The sequence below is a fragment of the Herpailurus yagouaroundi genome, unplaced genomic scaffold, assembly GCF_014898765.1.
Source record: "Herpailurus yagouaroundi ecotype Mexico unplaced genomic scaffold, PumYag 181, whole genome shotgun sequence".
Taxonomy (NCBI): Eukaryota; Metazoa; Chordata; class Mammalia; order Carnivora; family Felidae; genus Herpailurus; species Herpailurus yagouaroundi.
The window spans coordinates 25,592,716-25,612,206 of NW_024412412.1; the positions used below are offsets into that span (position 1 = coordinate 25,592,716).

General features: G+C 43.9%; 1 long non-coding RNA gene and 1 pseudogene across 1 annotated transcript in view; both read right to left on the minus strand.

Moving 5' to 3' along the window:
• Positions 1 to 3,288: 3,288 nt before the first annotated feature.
• The window catches only part of LOC121039764 (uncharacterized), a 39,863-nt gene continuing 23,660 nt past the window's right edge, over positions 3,289 to 19,491 (minus strand). The window contains exons 3-4 of the long non-coding RNA XR_005794975.1: positions 10,497 to 10,657; positions 3,289 to 3,587 (exon numbers count right to left, since the gene is read on the minus strand). This is a non-coding gene — a long non-coding RNA (uncharacterized LOC121039764). The remainder of the gene's footprint in view (positions 3,588 to 10,496; positions 10,658 to 19,491) is intronic.
• On the minus strand, positions 16,597 to 18,513 carry LOC121039763 (aspartate aminotransferase, mitochondrial-like; annotated as a pseudogene).

Consider the following 19,491-nt stretch of genomic DNA (forward strand, 5'->3'; position numbering starts at 1 on the left):
TCAGGATGGCTGGCCAGCAAACAGAATTCCTTTTTGTAGAGAAATTCTGGAAAGGAAATGTAGCAAGTTTAAGCATACATTTCGAAAATCTCAGAAAACCAAAAGTAAACACGCAAACACGAAACAGCAAAACGGTGCCCGTGATTACATTTTTTATACAACCTCAGTCCCTATGAAGCCCTCCCATTTCCCCACCCCCAGCCCCAGCAAGCACTTGGGAAAAATGTCTGTGTCTCAATCCAACTCAGGCTTCCTGCACAAAGGCTGTGCTAATGACAGGCATGTTTCTGTGGCAGAATTTCAAAAGCAGCAGGCAGCAATTTAATTAGCTCTAAGTCAATAAATCTCCATGAACTCTAGCAAGTCGGAAGACCATAAGCCTCACTAGCAATTATCAGCAAGAGATTATTCATGTAGAACCATGATGCGTAACATTTGGCAATACCCAACATGAAATATTTATAATTTTCTGAGAATGACTAACAATGAAGAGTGGCATTAAAATGCATCAGAATTAATTCTACCAGACACCTTGATTCCGAAAAAACTCACCCAAAAGGATATAAGACACGGGAAAACCCCAAATGATAAACGGTCAGAGGATAGACGGGCTCTGAAAAGTTCTTCTCAAAAAAAAAAAAAAAAAAAGTGACTGCAGGAATATTTTGTGTAGGAAAATGTAATCCTGGTGGGAGTGGGTTATACTGTTACTCATATATGTATTGTATGTAGCTACTCATCATACAATTCCCTCCCTTCAATAATTCCTTAACTTTAAGCAGCCCTTGGAATCTGTCCCAAATCTCATTCACAGATGCTAAGCGCTGCCTTGGATTAAGAGGTGATTGTCAGCTTCACTGGAAGTATTCTTTTTTTTTTTTTTTAATAATTTTTAATGTTTATTTTTGAGAGAGAAAGTGAGAGAGAGAGAGAGTGCGAGTGGGGAAGGGAAAGAGAGAGACAGAATCTGAAACAGGCTGCAGGCTCCGAGCTGTCAGCACAGACCCTGACGTGGGGCTCGAACTCACAAACCGCGAGATCGTGACCCGTGACGGAGTCAGACGTTTAACAGACTGAGCCACCCAGGCACCCCTGGAAGTATTCTGACTTGAGAATCTGTGAGAGTTTTCATCAAAGGATCTAAGGAGATGAGCCAGAGGAGGCTCGTGTACCAGGCACCCAGCTTCACCCCGGTCAAGGTAGACGGACCCCCCCACACACACACACACACCTACCACGTGCACTGCAATTCACATCCATCACTCTGGTTCTGCAGGGCTGACCCCTTGACTACCTACAGAAAGTAGAATATGAGATTTCCCCCTACAAAGCCATAACAATAACTTCAGTTTTCAAGGGTGGTAGGCTAGTGGAACGTTATTTTTCCTGCGTTTTTATAGGATTGCTCTTACTCCCTGATCTTTTTAAGGTTTTCGTTGTCTAGTCCTGCTGACCTTGCTAATCAGCACGGGTTAGATTTGGCTGTGAGTGATGGAAACCTCAGAATAACATTTTCTGAAACAAAATAGAAGTAGGAGTCCAAGTAGGCGGTAAAGGGCGTGATGGTTCACAGTGACCCAGATTCCCTCCATCTTGTTGCTCTGTGGGTGGTGGCCTCACCTCACGGTCCAGGATGGTAAAAGCCACATTCCAGGTAGCAGCATGGAGGGAAGGATAAGGAAGAGAAAAGGGGTATGCACTCCCTTTAGAGAAAGGGTCTTTGTGATGGTTCTAAGACATACCCACAAATCCCCAGACACTCCCATCAAGAAGTGGCATAGAAGGGCCCTGGGTGGTTCAATCGGTTAAGCGTCCAACTCTTGATTACAGCGGAGGTCATGACCTCGTGTTTTGTGAGTTTGAGCCCCTCATAGGACTCTGTGCTGACAGTGCAGAGCCTATTTGGGATTCTCTCTGTCTCTCCCTCTGTCTGTTCCTCCCCTGCCTGTGCTCTCTTCTCTCTCTCAAAATAAATAAACTTAAAAAAATATTTGTAAAAAAACCAACAGAAACTGGCAGAGATACAGCCCTTCTCCTTGAACCTGCCCAGGCCTTTAGAAAGTGGCAAAAGTGATGCCGTGTGATCTCCCAGGTAGGAAGAAACAGAAATGAGACTTTTGCCAGTATCTCTTGGGATATTCACCCTGGGAGCGTTCAGCTATCATGCACAACATCTGACTACCGTGAGGTCTCCGTGGGGAAGGAAGAGAAGGAGTGGATGGGAAGATAGTGACGGGGTGGGGGTGGGCTGGGGGAAGAGGGACAGAGGCTGGCAGGGCAGGAGTCAAAGCTGGGAAAGGCAGTTATCTATTATTCTGAGCTGTTAAAATTCCATCGCTGTGCCATAATGGGAGAACAAACCTTAGGGGACAAAAAGCAGTCTCCACCACGAGCTATGTGCAGCAGCTTTTACAAATGTTTAAAATTTCTTGCAATTTAGCAACACACAAATTTGGATTCCAGAAGGTGTAGGATTATCAGGCTTTACAGATATCTATATAGATATTAAATGCTAACCACTCTTGCATTTACTTTTAGGGCAGAAATTACTCTGGAAATATTTCTTTTTTTTGCCCAATTCTTTCCAGACCTTTTTTCTGATGAAAAAGAATTTTTAAAATAAAGGTAATATATAAACCACATAAAACCTTCAAATGGTAAAGAACAGTACAGAATGAAGAAATCTTTGTCCTCTGTACCAACACCCCCCCCCCCCAAAACCTCAGTGCTCTTTACTTGGAAGTATCTATCTATCTATCATCTATCATCTGTCTATCTATCATCTATCTTAACAATAGAACAAGCGTGTACTAATGAACTATACATACTCCTATAAACTTTCCAATTCTTCCACATAAAAACATATTTTGGAGATTTTTCCATGTGACATAAACCTTTTTATTGATACACAAACCTGCATGCATTTATAGAATTTCAGGGGCGCCTGGGTGGCTCAGTCAGTTAAGTGTCCCACTTCGACTCAGGTCATGATCTCGTGGTCCATGATTTCGAGCCCCGCATCCTGCTCTGTGCTGACAGCTCAGAGCCTGGAGCCTGCTTTGGATTCTGTGCCTCCCCCTCCCTCTGTCCCTCCCCAGCTCACACTCTGTCTCTATCTCTGTCTCTGAAAAATAAACATTAAAACAAATTTTAAATTACAAAATTTCATAAATTTTGCCACAGGTGAACACTCATGAAGCTATCACCACCATCAAGCTAGGGAACATAATCATCACCTCCAAATGTTTTCTCATGCCTCCCCCCCAACCCCGCCCCGCCCCAGCCCTTCCCCTCACACCAGGCAATCACTGATCTGCTTGCTATCATTAGAGATTAATTTGCAGTCTCTAGCATTTTAGGCAAATGAAATCTACACGTGAAGTGCTCTTTCTGTGTGTGTGTCCAACTTCTTTTACTCGGCGTGTTCATTCGGGGATCCAGCCATGTAGTTGCACGTACCAGTAGTATGTCTCAGGTCTCTGCGGAGCACTGTTCTATTATATGGATGCGCCGTCAGCTGCTTGTCCCTTCCTCTCGTGATGAACATCCGGCTTGTTTCCAGTTTTTGCTGGAATGTACATAAAACACTGAAATGTACATATGTGTCCAAATCTTTGTCTGGACATATGCTTTCATTCCTCTTAAATAAATAACAAGAAATAGAATGGCTAGATCATATGGTAGGTGTATTTCCATCTTTTTAAGAAACTGTCAGCCGACTTTAGCTCAGGTCATGATCTTACAGTTTGCGAGTTCGAGCCCTGCATGGGACTCTGCACTGACAGCACAGAGACTGCTCGGGATTCTCTCTCTCCTGCCCTCGCTGCCCCTCCCCCACCTGTGCGCACGCTCTCTCTCTCTCTCTCTCTCTCTTAAAATAAAAACTTAAAAAAAAAACTGTCAAAATGTATTTCCAAATTGAGTGTAACATTTACCTTCCCAATGGCAGTGAATGAGAGTTCCAGTCCTCTGTATCCTCATCAACTTCCAGACTTTTAAATATTGGACATTCTGATAAGGGTGTGCAGCTTTATTTTGCATTTTCCTAGTGACTGATTCTACAGGGTATCATTTCATGCATAAATCTGCCACTCGTATGTCTTCTTTGGTCCATTCAAATCTTTTGCCCAATTTTATATTGGGTTATTTTTCTTATAATTGTGCTTTTGAGATTTGCCACATATTCTGGATGCTATGGTTCATCTTTTCATTACCTTAACTTTCTTAAGAGTAGAAATCATTTTTGATGATGTGCACTTTATCAAGTTTTCATTTGCCTAATCCATGGTCACAAATATTTTCTCCTCTGTTATTTCTTCTAGGAGTTTTACAGTTATCATTTTATATTACATTATATTTAGATTTATCAATTTTGAATTAATTTATATATTTTATATATAGAGAGAGATACATATCAAGGTTAATTTTTCTTTCATATGGATATATGAAGCACCATTATCTAGCACCATTGGTTGAAAAGACTATTCTGTCTCCACTGAATTGCCCTTTCCATTTGAAAATTTGAAGAAAACAAATGACCATATGTGTGTGGATCTATTTCTATTCTTCTCCATTGATCAGTTCGTTTATTGTTATGGACTGTTCTGTATTGATTGCTCTAGCTTTACAATATGCCTTGAAGTCAAATAGTATAAGTCACCCAACTTTGTTCCTTTCCAAAGTTTTTTTTAATTGTCTATTTTGTATTTCCTTATAAATTATATCATCGGCTTAGTAATTTCTATCAAAAAAAGTCCACTGGGACTGCATTGAATCTATGGAGCAATTTTAGGATAACTGACATTCTGCACTATTACTGTACATCCACCACTATCCCAATAGACAAGGCTATTGAGTCTCCTGACCCATGAACATGGTATATATCTCCATTTGTCTAGGTGTTTACTCTTAGCAATATTTTGACATTTTCAATGAACTGATCCTACACGTCTTCTCAAAGATGAATCCCAAAATATTTCATATTTTTGTTAGTATTATAAGTGGTCTTTAAAATTTTTTCGTAAAGGGGCGCCTGGGTGGCGCAGTCGGTTAAGCGTCCGACTTCAGCCAGGTCACGATCTTGCAGTCCGTGAGTTCGAGCCCCGCGTCGGGCTCTGGGCTGATGGCTCAGAGCCTGGAGCCTGTTTCCGATTCTGTGTCTCCCTCTCTCTCTGCCCCTCGCCCATTCATGCTCTGTCTCTCTCTGTCCCAAAAATAAATAAAAATGTTGAAAAAAACATTTTTTTTTAATTTTTTCGTAAATAAACAATTAAAAAAATTGTAATCTCCAATTGTTTGTTGCTACTGTATGGGGATGTAACTGATTTTCTGTATATTGACCTTGTATCCTGCAAGTTTACTAAATGCACATATTAGTTCTAAACACATTTTTTGTGGATTTCCTAGGATTTTCAACACAGGCATGTCATTAGTGAATTGACAGATAATTTCACTTCTTCCTTTCAAATCAGAATACCTTTTGTATCTCTTTCGTCCTTATTGCACTGGCTAGAACCTCCTGTAGGGTACTGAATACATGTGGTTAAACATACATTCCTGTTTGGTCCTTTACCATTAAGAGGTTAGATGTAGGTTTCTCATACATACACTGTATCTAGTTGATGAAGTGCCCTTCTGAGTTTGTTGGAACACTTTATCGTGGATGGGTGGATGGATTTCTCAATGTTTTTTTCTATCTGAGATGATCATATATTTTCTCTTAGACTCTTGATATATTTACTTCCATTGGTCAATTTTAAAATGTTAAACCAAATTTGAGTTCTGGGGAAAAACTCAAGGTCTCTGGCCCCTTTAAACGGCCCCAGGATACAGGCATTGGCACGCTACCTCCAGAAACGGAATTCCTACCTCCCCAGAGCCCCCTCACCCTCTCCTTTCCAACTCTGAACCTCAGCTCCTGGTTTTCTCCTGGTCTTCTTCACGGGCAATGTGCCTTAGACCTACTTTCCCAGCTTTTAGCTCAGCTTACCTTCCAGGACAACACCTTCCAGTATTTGCGTTCTGGCTGAACACATTAGAATTTGGGACAGAGGCACCCACCTCAGGCTTTGTGGGACCAACTAGGTTGTCCCTCCTGCTCCAGCCTCTCAGCGGAGTGGCATACAATTTCATAAATTATTTTGTAAATGACAAATGAGATCTTTATTCAACTGTAATTTTTTAGTTCACCCTTTATAACACAGAAGAGAAAACCACAAATAAAAATAAGATATATAGTCCAGTACATATATGATTATGGATACAAATACACACATTAATATAATAATTATATAATAATTATATAAATTAAGCATAAAGTAAATTAATGTAAATAAGCACATTACTCAGAAACCATGAATACCAAAAATCCAGTCTGTAGTAGAATAGAAAGGAATTTGCTTTATGTCTGTGGTTTCCATTTTTTAAATAATGGGTGACCATATGGCAGAATAAAATGGATATCTAATAAGGTTCAATATTCCAAGTCCCTGACTATTTGATATGATTTTTGTGCATGTGTGTGCCACTGAGGGATTAGGTCGCTGAATGTAGAAAACTTGTTTCAAATCTCAAAAAAGATTATCAAGTAAAGTGGAAGCTAAGCCAGATAGAGTAAATTACCCGTATGAAATGGCCACACAAGAAGAAAGTTAGGAATTAGCAGCACAACCGATTTTTCTGAATACAAAGACTAATCACTGTGGACTGTTACCCACATCTCAAACACCGTGTTGGGAAAGTATGCTTTCAATCGGTTTTTCTGGACCTTAGGACACAGTTCTCCATGGAAACAATGTTTTAAGAATTTGCAGGCTGGTCTTTGAGACCAGTCTTCCCTCTATCTACCATGTAGTTAAAATGCTAGCTATTGACAAACAAAAGCACTAAGAAAAATACCACTGTGTTACCAGGAATTTTTAAATATGAAAATGAAAAGAAACTATGGAGTAATTTTAAGTGTAAACTCTGTTGGCAATTGAAAAGGAGTCGCTTTTCCCCTCATGAGGCTGAGGAGATGGATAAAGACTAAGCTGATTCTGAAGGACATTTCTGGGTTTTAAAGATCAGTGGCCGGGATGTCTGGGTGGCCCAGTCGGTTGAGCATCAGGCTTCAGCTCAAGTCATGATCTCACCGGTTTGTGAGCCCGAGCCCCGAGTCGGGTTCTGTGCTGACAGCTCAGAGCCTGGAGCCTGCTTCGGATTCTGTGTCTCCCTCTCTCTCCGCCCCTCCCCTGCTTGTGTTCTGTCTCTCTCTTAAAAAATAAATAAACGTCGGGGCGCCTGGGTGGCTCAGTCGGTTGAGCGACCGACTTTGGCTCAGGTTATGATCTCGCGGTCCATGAGTTCAAGCCCCACGTCTGGCTCTGTGCTGACAGTTCAGAGCCTGGAGCCTGCTTCTGCTTCTGTGTCTCCCTCTCTCTCTGACCCTCCCCCGTTCATGCTCTGTCTCTCTCTGTCTCAAAAACTCTCTGTCTCAAAAACTCAAAATTAAAAAAAAAAATAAACATTAAAAAAAAGATCAGTGGCACTATTTATTGTCATATCATTGCTTGTGAAAACACATGGATTTTTTTTTTTTAACACAGTTGCTATTTTTTCGCTCTTCATCTCTAAGTTAAGGCTTTTCCTCCCCTTACCTTAGAAAGGGAGTGGGGAAAGGGTGGCGATAGATGCTCTCTTGTCTGACAGGGTGGAATAAGTCAAGGTAAAAAGAACAGTTAGAGGAAGGAGTGTCTTACAAAAAGAATTGGCAGAGTTGAGGCAGTAAAAGGAGGGGGCTGTGATCTTCCGAAGGGAGGAGGAAGAAGAGGAGAGGAAGAAGGAAGGGTGTGACTGAACAGGTGTCCATGGACGTTGCCAGAGGGAGCCGGGTTGGGGCCGTGAGGAGCCTTCAGAGAGGGCCCCCCAGTGGGGTGTGCGAAGATCACGTGCTTATATTCTAAAGCCAGAAGGCCTGGGGCTATATGTATATTTACTTTTTTAAAACTCTATCCACCAAACGATAATTGCATGTAACTACTTGTTTTCAAGGACCAAACGTGAGCAAGGAAATGGGCAAACCTTCAAAAGATCAAGCACTTAATGAATCACAGGATAAATATTTATGCAGATTTTAGGACCCTACTGTTGGCTTCGAGTTTCAAGTGCTTTGATATTAAGGTGCTATCTGAAACAGGATTCACGCTGCAAACCGTGGATTGAGGGCAAGCGAAAGGGCACTATTGAGAATCCTTCCAGCCAGCATTTCTTTCATACCCACCAAGCTAGGGACACGGGTGGTCCAAGACAGAGTCCCGCCCTCGAGGAGCTCAGGGCACATGTGAGCATGCAGCATATACACTCCTAGTTGCCATGCAAAGTGATAAGCGGCATTTAAAAGAGATAATGCACCCAGTGCCGGGGAGGACGGTGGGGAGGGCAGATGGCTTGACAAAGCAAAAGATTCCAGGAAACCTCCTCCAAGATCATTGAGACTCCGACTTGGCCCAGAAGGACCTCCTCTTAGCAATCTGCTGGAGGTCATTATGTTTGCAGCTGCTGTCTCTTGCATTTTCTTCCTCCCTTCCCCCGTGTCTCCTTCAGCCACCGAGTCTCAGCAAGTGGCAGGGGAAGGGGGAGAAATATGTTTCATCAGTGGAGCCATTTTACATCACAGGACGCTACATCTGCCGATGCTGATAGAGCATCCTCAGTAAAAATAGCTTCAGCTAAAAATACCAAGTCAGCTACAGTGACCCCCAAGCGATTCTGTATCCGTGCTTGTCTCAAAGGCTGAGACCAAGCACCGCAGAAAGAATCCACAGCCTCCGATTGTGAACACCAGCTCCATCCTTCCACAAAACAGGTACCCAATAATAAGTATTGTCAGCTGCAGTGAAACAAAAATCACTATTCAGAGATTCTTAGCACAGGAGGCTATAAAGTAAGGCCACTGATTTGGGTTTAACACCCAAGCATCCACAATTTAAAATGAATGAAATTCAATTTGAATTAGTGAAAATGAAATGAATGAAGTTATCTCTTTTGGGAAGAGGCGTCAAGTGCGGTTTGGGGGCGGGGGGGGGAGGGGCAAACATAATAAAAACAGCTCTATTGGTTGTGTTCAAGCAAGACGAGGAACAACAGGCTGATTAAGGTGCTGGTCTCCACTGCCTGGAAGCCGACCTTCCTAGTAAAGAAGCAGAGAAGGGAGGCTGAGAGTTCCTTACACCTCAAATAGATTTAAAAAAAAAAAAAAAAAGAGGGGCCTATCCCCTTAGATGGTTCTAGAACTAAGAAAATGACTGAAGAGAATCGGACTGGGACCACATCCACTGGAGAGATCTTCATCACTGCTATCTGCCATGGAAATGATCATTTTGGGAAAAAGGCACCTGACCAGGAACCCTATTCCTAAAGCCTCCTCCTTTTTTACACATTTTGGAAGCATTAATTGAGCAGCTACCATGTCCTGGGATGTTTGGGGATGTTTTCCTTTACTTTGGGGCAAAATCCCTGAACTTGAGTTCCTCTCTGCGTACTTCTAGGTTAATTAGAATTTTCAGGATATGGCGCATTCAAAGTAACATATAGAAATAAAGTGGATACTGAGAATAAACTGAGAGTTGATGGGGGTGGGGGGAAGGGAAAGTGGGTGATGGGCATTGAGGAGGGCACCTGTTGGGATGAGCACTGGGTGTTGTATGGAAACCAATTTGACAATACATTTCATATTTAAAAAAAAAAAGGAAAGGGGCGCCTGGGTGGCTCAGTTGGTTAGGCGTCTGACTTTGGTTCAGGTTATGATCTCACGGTTCGTGAGTTTGAGCCCCGCGTCGGGCTCTGTGCTGACAGCTTGGGGCCTGGAGCCTGCTTCGGAATCTGTGTCTCCCTCTCTCTCTGCCCCTCCCCTGCCCATGCTCTGTCTTCTCTGTCTCTCAAAAATACATAAAATGTTAAAAAAAATTTTTTTAAAAAGGAAAAAAAAAGAAGTGGGTAGTGAGGTTATAAGTATAGACGCCATTACAATTTGTTTTCATTAAAATTCATGTATTGATCTCATCGATGGCCCTTTTAACAAGTGAAAGGGATGCTTTAAACTTAAAAAGAATTTACTAATAAAATAGTATTTTGTCAATTGTGTCTATTGGAGTTCCATGACTGAAGTAGACGAAAACCACTGATCTACGCCACTGTCCTATACCCGAGAGGAATCCCTTCCAACAGCCCACAGCCATGGTCATCTGCCTTGTCTCTCCAGTGACAACATAGCCCGCTCCGTTTTCAAAAGTTCGACTCGAAATTTTTCTTCTTACCCTTTGCTACCTCACCTTTGGGTTTTTTGCTGACCTTCCCAGGAAATCTCATATAGGCATCTGTTTTTGGTTTTGTTTTCACATTTGTTATTACAGAAATGCAAAATGAGCGACCCCAAAACTTCCAGGCTTAAAACAAAAGCAGTTTCTTATAATTTCATGATTCTGCGGGTTACCTGGTGGGTTTCCTGCTGGTCATACCTGGAGCTGTTTGTGTGTCTGCATTCCGTTGGCTGACGGGCTGGGGGCACCAGCCAGGTGTCTTGGCTCTCCTCCCTATGATCTGTCCACACTGCTGGCTCCGGCTGCTTCACAGCACGTCGACCTCCGTGTAGTTGGGCTTTTCACATGGCAGCTGGCTCCTGAGAGAGAGGGAGCGAGCTGAGGCTGCCAATCTCTTAAATCCTGGGCTCGGAAGACCCAGAATGTCATTTCTGTTGCATTCCGACATGGACCGAAATGAAAACAAGTGAAATAAGGTGCAAGGTCAGTCCAGATTCAAGGCGAGAGGAAATGGATCGCACTTGAATGGGAGAAGCAGCGAGTGTAGGCATCCAAGGAGAGAATATTGGTGACCATATATGCATACAACCAGGTCATAAAAGGCTGTTAATAAGGCTTTTTTCCCCCATGTAGGTTCTAATGGCTAGGAGAAGTTTATGGCTATGGTCCTCCAATGTGTTGTCATCCCATAGGTGAACAAACCATTCTTCTAAGACCTTTAAAATCAGATAGGGTCTTTTCCTCGTTGCTAATGTAAGGGAGGCAAAACTTAACCTCTCCCCTTCTGGGGTCTGCAGACATAAGACAGATGAACAGGAGAAAAGCGTATGCATTTATTTTTACATGTACATGGAAGCCTCCACACACAGACAAAAACCCAAATACTCAAAGAAGTGGCGAAATGTAAATTATTTTATACCAAGCTGAACAAAGGCAGGCAATTATGAAAAAGTAATTAAGTCACCTGGGGAAGCCAAAGGAAGAGGAGAATTTATTTCACAAGATCTGTGTGTACAGAATCTTCCCCGCCTCCTCTCTGGTGATAAGAATGTTTCTTTCCTCCTGATACCGAGAGGACATTTTTATCTCTTGCTTCCCGGAAGAAAAGGGGAGGTCAGGGCAACGTTGTTGCTCCCGCTGTTTTTCGGGTGCCTTCAGCTCCAAATAATCCTTATGCCGAAGTGGCAAACGTAGGGGTGACAGCTTCTGCTCCCCTTCAGCAGTGTAACTTCTACTTGATACCCATTTCCAAATCAGATCAGTTTCAACTGTGCGGAAAATTTGTTGGGCACACGGCCCCTCTCCAGGATGATTGGCACATGCCCTGGAGTTACCCAGCAATCAATTTGTTTTTGCAGGTTGGTCACGAGCTGAGGTGGTAAAGGGAGCTGAATTCAGCTCTTGTTCCCCACACTGAGCCCCATAGCCCTGTGTGGGACGGAATCTTCTTGCAGAAATTCGCAGCTACTCCATCTGCCGTGGACACGGCCCCCCTGACCTACACAGTGTGCACGTCCGAAGACGCCTGGGCATCTGTCGCTTGTCATCAGGCCTTCTCAGCAAGCCCTGAAGGCTTGCTCCTTTTACCATGCTGAAATGCTGCACGACCTACTAGCCTTTTTTTCTTACACCTGCCAAGCCCTCCCTTCCTTTTGTAAAAATTTCAATTGGGTAGTTTATTCTTCCTAATCGTTTGCTAAATGTTATCAACGGATTAGAGTAATTCTTTCCACATGTTTTTTTGTGATACTGAATTGTTCCTATGGGCCCGTGAGTAATGTCTTCTGCACATGATTTTCTTCCATGTTTTCTATTGTTTCCACTTCTATTCTGCATTAAAAAAATTTTTTTTAATGGTTTATTCATTTTAGAGAAAGAGAGAGACAGAGCGCAAGTGGCGGGGCGGGGCAGAGGGAGAGGGAGACACAGGATCCAAAGCAGGCTCCAGGCTCTGAGCTGTCAGCACAGAGCCCGATGGGGGGCTCGAACCCGCCAACTGTGAGATCATGACCTGAGCGAAGTCAGTGGCTTAACTGACTGAGCCACCCAGGCGCCCCTATTTCTATTCTGCATTTATTGGAGATAATGGAATAAAGAACGTTCACAAAAGTACCTACATACTAAATGTGAATATAATAAACACACATTAGACTAATGGCTAATGTCAGGGGCAAAACTGTATTCAGACTAAAATGAGGACAGGTAACTGTTACTGCCCTCTGCTGGTGGTGGCCAGGGTTCATGTTTTTGCTCTAAAAATAGTTTTGCTGCTATTCCTGACAACTTGCAAGTTACAAGTTTGTAAGTATCAGAGTTTCCCCAAAGTAACTACATAGAACAGTCAGTCTTTAGGAGACACCTTGCAGTATGAGTCACTGTTTTATAAGCGCTAATTGTCTGCTTTTGGAGTGCTTAAGTATGCACGCTTGCAGTCAATTTTTAAAGTAATTGGGTTTTTGTAAAAATAACTCATAAAATGAGTTGAATGAGCCCTGAAACCTTAGTTAGCACAGTTAAACTGTCCGAGTCAAATGATGATCTATCCTTTTAGTGTGTGAGAGAGAAAAAAAGAGTCCATAGCGTTTACAGCAAATAATTTTTGGATTAACTTTCCATGCAGAGATGCTTTCCCTGATTTTATTTGCTTCTTTTGATGCTGCAAGCTAAGTTCATTCTCTCGCCTCATTTTGAGTATAAGTCAGCCTGTATTCACTCTAAAAGAGCCTCTCCACATATTTCTGGACTAACAATGATGGTCATGAGTGCATCTCCCATGGGAGATATTGCCTTTTCTTCCTTGGGTCCCCATTGAGCCCAGAACTTATGTCAGCCGTTCATAAGTCCTTAGGGACTATCCTGGCTGCCTCATCTTGCTCACGGAGAGACTTCACCAAGGTCTGTCTGAATCACCGCAGCCCCTACCTGAGTGCCTTAATGCACGCTTAATATATCGTCACCAGAGAAAACAAGCATTTCTAACTATTCCTCACAGCTTTGTGCATCACCACTTGCACCTCGGTTTTCTGGCTCTGTTTCAGGTCTCTTCCAGGCTCTCCAGCAGCTCTGGAGAAGTGGAGGAAGTCAATTTGTGTAATTTGATGATGATTGCTATTTTTAACTTGATCAGCGTGGCTTCATAAATGAGGGCGGCCAGTGGCTGCTCCTTCTAATTGTACTCCCACTGAAATGGCATATTTAAAGGCTTGTATAGAAATAGCATCTCCTACGTTTTGAGCAAGAAGCCAGTGAGACAGCCAGGTGTGGGGCACCGCGTGCCAGGACTGATCTCTCTGTCCCTTCCTGCAATGTGGCTTCGGAGGTGCCCCCCACAAGTGGGCTCCATTTCCTTGCTTTCCGAGGGAGCAGTGTGGGTGGGATGACCTCTCAGCTTTCTGCCAGGTCTCCTGGTCTCCGATTCTACTGAGATTTTACCATATGGAAGAGGTGGGACTTGAGTCTCTGTCTGTCTTCAGACTCCTACTCCAAGGATCTTTCCGCTGCACCAATTAGTTTCTCCTCTTATGTGCTTTATAGAGTCTATCCAATTAGAAACAAATTAGCTTTGAAAGCTTCGCTCTAGCATGCTGACTTGAAGGTATTTTCTACCAGGATTCCATTTCTAGTTTTCTTGATGTTTGACAGCCCTTAGTAATTGTTCCTTTTTCCATCTTAAGTTTTTCCCCTTTCTGCAGTACTCTGCTTTTCCTCTGATTTAATTGCATTCTGCTTCTGCTATCTTTCCCAAGCACTATATTTCCCTTGAATCAAAAGCTTCTGAATATTTTCCACAAACGTCATGAACATTTTGCTACGTCATGAATATTTTGTCATCGGAATCACTGGTGGAAATATGATTACAGAATAAGTGAAATGAAGCTGTCTGAAATAGTTTCCTCATGTTACTCCCCCATGAAAAGCCTACATTCCATCTTTCCCCCAACTCCTCTTCCTTTGTTTGAACTCAGCCGTGCTAAGGCCCAGTGGTCAAGAAGAGATGTCTGCATTCAGGAGATGCTGGTGGTTGAGAAAGGCTGGGAAGAGAGTGCAACGTGAAATTATGGCAATAACCAGACGAGGCTTTTACAACAGGGCTTGCATCAAAATTGAAGTGTAGGTGCCTGTATGAAGTCAACATGAGGATGTCCAGGAGGCAGTGGTTCTGAGGGTAGGGAATTCTACAGAGAGATCTTGGTAAGAATGATGAATGTCAGGATGGTAACTGCTGCCCTGGAATCTCACTGGAAGGCTAGGAAAAAAGGGAAAAACAAGGATTGAGGACAGAACCCTAAAGAACTCTGATTCTTGTGGGATGGACAGAGTATGAGACGCCCACAATAGAAGCCTGAGTAGGAGAGTACAAGGAGATAACTGTATTTAACATTCATTCATTCCCTCAACCATATAATGCACTATTTTGAGACCTGGGAATCCAGCAAGGATAAGAGAAACAAGCTTATTTTCCTCAAGTTTGAATCTAGAGGAGCGGCGGCCATTAAACACATAATTGTCCATTTACTTAATTACTCTCTGGATAAGTACTTTTCAACGTTTATTTATTTTTGGGAAAGAGAGAGACAGAGCATGAACGGGGGAGGGGCAGAGAGAGAGGGAGACACAGAATCGGAAACAGGCTCCAGGCTCCGAGCCATCAGCCCAGAGCCTGACGCGGGGCTCGAACTCACGGACCGCGAGATCGTGACCTGGCTGAAGTCGGACGCTCAACTGACTGCGCTACCCAGGCGCCCCTCTGGATAAGTACTTTTAAAGGGACATGGAGTTTGCATGAGAGAAGATGGCAGGGCAACTGGACCCATTCCAGGGGATTTGGGAAGGTCTTCTTGAAAAAGTGAAGTTTGATCTGACCTCTGAAGGCTGAGTGGGTGTTAGCTAGGGTACAGTGAGTTCACCTCAGGCAGACAAAACTGTGTGTGGACAGGAGAATCAAGCAAAGGATGGAAAGACACACAGACTTGAAGGACAGAGATTTGGAGGGAGAGTGCCTTGAGAAAAGCCTGGTGACTTAGGTAGAGCACACAGGCTGGAGACTGTTCTCTTTATCTTACGGGAAGTAGGATGCCTTCCCCCTGCCCCCCACCAGGTCTACAATAACTTTATTTTTTTTTTAATTTTTTAATTATATTTTTAAGTTTATTTATCTATTTTTGAGAGAGAAGAAGAGCACACGAGCAGGGGAGGGGCAGAGAGAGAGAGGGGGAGAGAGAGAGAGAGAGAGAGAAAGAGAGAGAGAGAGAGAATGAGAATGAGTGGGGGAGGGGGAGGGGAAGAGAGAGGGGAGAGAGAATTCTAAGCAGGCTCTGCTTAGCCAGCACAGAGCCCGACATGGGACTCAATCTCACGAACTGTGAGATCATGACCTGAGCCGAAATCAAGAGTCAGACACACAACCGACTGAGCCAACCAGGCGCCCCAACAGTAACTTTATTTTAAGAGAAACCAGGCTGCAATAATCTACCTGATTGGAGTAGATGGTGGTTATCTTTCCAAAGGGTGAAGCCTGAGCCCAGCTCATAGCACACAAAGGTTGAAACCAAAGCCCAGATAGCCTCTTTCCTGGTTCTGCCCTGCATCACCTGCTCATGGTGTGAGATGAGAGGCTTAACGACCGCTGAATGAAGTCAGGGGTCCATTGGGGCAGAGGCAACCTCCCGATAGGAGACGAACAATCAGTGAAGAGGATGCTGAAAAACAAGTGCAGCGACCTACTCTCTGCTATTCTCTGATGAGGAAGCTGAGGGTGTGGGGTGAGCCGTAAATTATGTTCTTCATTCTTCAAATAAGTTTACCCTATACGATGGGGTTGCTGGTCAACCAAGCAGTAGAATAGGGTGGAAATCTAGGCTAGTTCTAGATCTTGGTACCTAAGGAAAAGAATAGTAGTGATAAAGGGGAAGAGAAGAACATGAAAATGTTTGAAAGTATTAAAAAGAAGAGCATTTTTTTTTTCTTAAATAAGACAGGAAACAGCATCTTTTCCTTGCTGCAGACTTGCTGGTTTTCATGAAAACCATTTCTGGAACAAAGTCTGTTGCTAAGCTTACTCAATCATGGGAGGACACACACAGGGCTAACTGCTCATGTTAGAATGAGACTTTCCCACAATGCCTCCTGTAGGTGCTATTCTCATGCTGGATCCACAGAGGTGCCCCCAACACCATAAGGTGCTCCAGTTAAAGCTTCTGAAATATTGGAATGGCATGATTGGCAGCTTTGGGGGGCAACTATGTCTTTCTTGTATAGGTACACTCTTAGAACAGCTAAAAGATGAGCAAGAGTTTGGTTTTGAGCCACAAAGTTTCAGACACCAGCCACAGATGCCTCTGCCCTATTTCACTACACATTCTTTTCTGAGAAACACATTCAATGGTTGAGTGTTAAGCACTATGGTTGAAAGAAATGACCAGCTCACCACCATCCACCCTCCTTCTCCTTCCATGTGAATCTCACAATAGCAGAGGCTGTAGACAAGAAGGTGGTCTCTGTTTCCTCTCACCAAGCAAACTCATGACCTAGTGAATGGTGTAGACAAGGTAGTCCATGTTGCCCGAGGCGACCCCTGCCACAGAGTTGCGGCCATCCTTTGTCACGTAGATGGAGAACTCCTTGGTCAGCCTCTCCACCTGTTCAGGCTTTAGTCTTGTGAAACAAAACATGCCATCTGGTCAGTGATGTGCTACCCGTTGTGGGAGGAGCCCTCTTTCTCGTGGTTGGAGACCAGCATGCTAATGATGTGGTCAGCCATGCCTTTACTTCCTGCAACCATTGTTTCTGCAGGCCAGGGCTGGTCAGGATGTTTGAGGCAATCTGGGCCCCATCGATTGGAGGGTTGGACCACATGGGATGGATCGAGATCTTCAGGTGTGACTCCACCCTTTTGACTTCATCAACATCTTTGCCCACCACAGTGAAGGCTCCCACATGCTCACCATATAAGCCCATGTTCTTGGCATAGGATTGGCAGAGACAAACGTGAATGCCCTGTTTGATGAAGTGGCATACAGCCAGGCATCCTTGTTACCATGACTACTGGCAAAGCCTTGGTAGGCCATGTCAAAGAATGCAAAGAGGTTGGTCTTCTTCACCAATGTTGCTATTTCCTTCCACTGCTCACTCCCCCATTCCCGTGGGATTGTGGGCACACAATGCATGGAGGAGAAGAACACTTTGCTACGGCATTTTTGAATGTCTTCTAGAGCACCTGTGAAGTCAGAGCCACATGTTTTGGGGTAATAGTATCGATAACCATGTAGTTGCAGGCCAGTATCCCTGAAGATGGGTATGTGATTTCCCTAGGATGGTTCAGGCAGAAAGACATCTTGGGGGAACTTAAAATAATCTTTGTAGGAAACCGGCTCCAATCCTCAAGGCCCCCAGTTCCAGAAACGGTCTGCATGGTGACATAGCAGCTACTTTTCAACACTTCGCTGTTCTCACCCAGGACTAGGTCTGCAGATGCCTCAACAAAATACAGCAAGGATTGCAATGGGCGGGTATTTGCTGTCCAAATTTTTTTTGCAGCAATCTGGGCCTCTGCTTTCTGGACATGAGAGAGCACATAAGGCTCCATTATCATCCCAGTGGGGCACCAACTCCCAGATTCATCTTTAAAAAAAATTTTTTTAATGTTTTATTTTATTTTTGAGAGAGAGAGAGACAGAGAGACAGAGCATGAACAGGGGAGAGGCAGAGAGAGAGGGAGACACAAAATCCAAAGCAGGCTCCAGGCTCTGAGCTGTCAGCACAGACCCCAACGTGGGGCTCGAACCCACGAACTGCTAAATCATGACCTGACCCGGAGCTGGATGCTTAAGTGACTGAGCCACCCAGGCGCCCCCCAGATTCATCTTTTTGTTTTTGGTGTCTCTCATAAGAGCTTCTGTGACTCCCAGCGTGGGATCTGGGGCCAGCATCTCCACATGGGTCCATCAGGAGCTGGCTCTGGCAGAAGCCACGGCAGTGGGGCTGGGTGGAAGGTAGCAGTGACCGTGGACAGGCCGTGGCCAGAGTGCAGCATGGCCATGGTGGAGGCGAGAAGGCCGTGGGAAGATGCAGGACAGAGCAGAGGGCCACAGGTGGATGTCTTTAAACAGGAGAATAATGCGATCATATTCTGACTTTAAAAGGCCAGTGTGACTGTGGTGTTTCTTATACCTCTTTATGAACACCACCAGTTCCCTGTCATGTGCTACGATTATGTGCTGAATAAATACCTGATAATGATAAACAAGCTAAGAAACAGCAGGCCCCAAACTGGCCTGGGCACACATCATTCTTATACCTCGTCTTTGCCCCCAACAGCCTTGACATTCTCTAAGCTCTCTCCTTTCTTCTTCAGCCAATATTGGTTGAAGGGAATTGCATTTGTAGAAATATCCTTAGTTTTATGCACTTTGTTAAAATAAACTATTTCTTTCTGCTTACCTTCTGCATAGAAACCGAGTACAATCAGTGATCAATTTCCTTCCTTTATTGCAATTTACTGAGCGCCTACTAGGTTCCAGGCACTACTAGATTTGGCTTTAGAAGGAGCCAAAATCGCCACCACCTCCACCGACCAAAAAAAAAAAAAAAAAAAAAAAAAATCACTTCGATACAAAGCAATAATTATATCTTACCAAAATTCATATGTAGTAGTTATTTTGGGGGTACTCTCAAAGTATGCTCCAATAAGAAATAAATTACACATGACAGTTAAGTTTTTAAACCAGTCCAGAAAATCTTATATAACTCCACTGTAGTAACAAAAGAGTTTGCTCAGGTCCCTTCTGCGCGTGTGTGAGTGTGTGTGTGTGTGTGTGTGTGTGTGTGTCTTGATGATAAAGATGCTTCTTTTCTACATACAGATTTCTAGCTAAAATTTTGAAACAGATGAGGTTTACCTCTGGTTTCCTTTCATGTCCTTTCTATACTGTCACAGTGGTGTCCTCTCTCTAGACCCCCAGGCCTCCCGCCTTCTCCTGCAGCCTGGCCTCAGACCCACTCCCCGGCCCACGCACAGCCCTGTACGCAGAACCACCCCACTCCCTAGAGATGTCCTGTCTGTTTGGACAGACGCACTCGTGTCACCTGGCGTGAAAACCAAATAACTGGCTGGGTGGGGGCGGGTTCAGAGGAAAGGAGGCACAGAGGACGGAGGAATTTATAGTCTTCAGGGAAGACGGACATCAAACGATTA